This window comes from Cherax quadricarinatus, chromosome 74 (genome assembly GCF_038502225.1).
Source record: "Cherax quadricarinatus isolate ZL_2023a chromosome 74, ASM3850222v1, whole genome shotgun sequence".
Lineage (NCBI taxonomy): Eukaryota > Metazoa > Arthropoda > Malacostraca > Decapoda > Parastacidae > Cherax > Cherax quadricarinatus.
In genome coordinates, this window is record NC_091365.1 from 6,620,918 (window position 1) to 6,622,080 (window position 1,163).

At 41.4% G+C, this 1,163-nt stretch overlaps 1 protein-coding gene across 1 annotated transcript in view; it reads left to right on the forward strand.

The window, feature by feature from the left end:
• LOC128700191 (NHS-like protein 3) overlaps window positions 1–1,163 on the forward strand; it is a 171,457-nt gene continuing 170,294 nt past the window's right edge. Inside the window, exon 1 of the mRNA XM_053793239.1 lies at window positions 1–108. The gene's annotated coding sequence lies outside the window, so the exon portion shown is untranslated. The remainder of the gene's footprint in view (window positions 109–1,163) is intronic.

Consider the following 1,163-nt stretch of genomic DNA (forward strand, 5'->3'; position numbering starts at 1 on the left):
GGCCCCAGCAGTCTACCTTCACATGTGTTCAAGTGAGGATGTAGTAGTAGGATCTGCACCTTAAAATCCACTTGAACTCTTTTTCTCAACTGCAATATTTGTGTATATGTAAGCTTGTGTGTTTCTTATTAAGAATTACGTGTTTAGTGATGATCTTGTAGGCCTCGAGTGCGTTATTTATCTTATAGGCGAGTTTACGTATACTTTTTGATAATTATCCCTTCAGGTTCAGGGGAGGTGCCTTGAGGCTGGTGACAGGTTCTTGATCCAAGAAATTGGATGTATTCTTCCCTTCCACGGCTCGAACCTGATTGTGTGACATGTACGGGTTTAGCGCCTTCTCACACACGAGACAAATTCGTATGGGTCGTTCAGAGCTGCATTGGTTCTTGAATATAGATTATTATAATCACTAAGCGCTAAACCCCTAAGGGTCACACATCGCTTCTCTTGAATATTATAATCATGGGGAGCACTAAACCCGTAGGGATTATACAGTGCCTATGGGGAGAGGGGGGGAATGGAAGGTATTCAGACTCAATTCAGGGAACTGGAGCACAGATTCAATTCCCAAGATCAAGAGCCCCTCACCAGCATCAAGGAACCTTCCCCGAGGGGTCTCTTGAATACAGAATATCTTAATTTAACACAGTTTAGGTATATTAGGGTGTGCAAATATTCAAATCATCTTGGACAACATTTTGTGGCAATTATCACAGAGATACAATAGGTAATACTTCAGATTTTACCCTTTAAAGGGAAGAGGCCTTGATGCTGGTGAAGGGCTCTTGATCCAAAGAATTTGGGGGCTACTCTCCCCTTGGATAAATTCTGATCACTCCTCAGTCGTAAGGCGTTGTATGATCCCTACGGGTTTAGCGCTTCCCCATACGTATAATAATTCAGTAATGCTAGTATATAAAAAAACTTTTATTGTAACATATCTTGTGAAATTGAGTATTAAATTTGCCTCTTCCACTTTTCATCCAATTCATTGCACTTGCGGGTGCGTATGTGTATGCGTACGTATATATGTGCATACGTATGCAAACGAGCACGTTTGATAGGTGTGTATTGATTCGTCAGGGCATGTATATGTCTGCAAGTGCATGCGTCTTCGTATGTATGTGTGTACGTATATCATGTGCGTATTGATACATGTG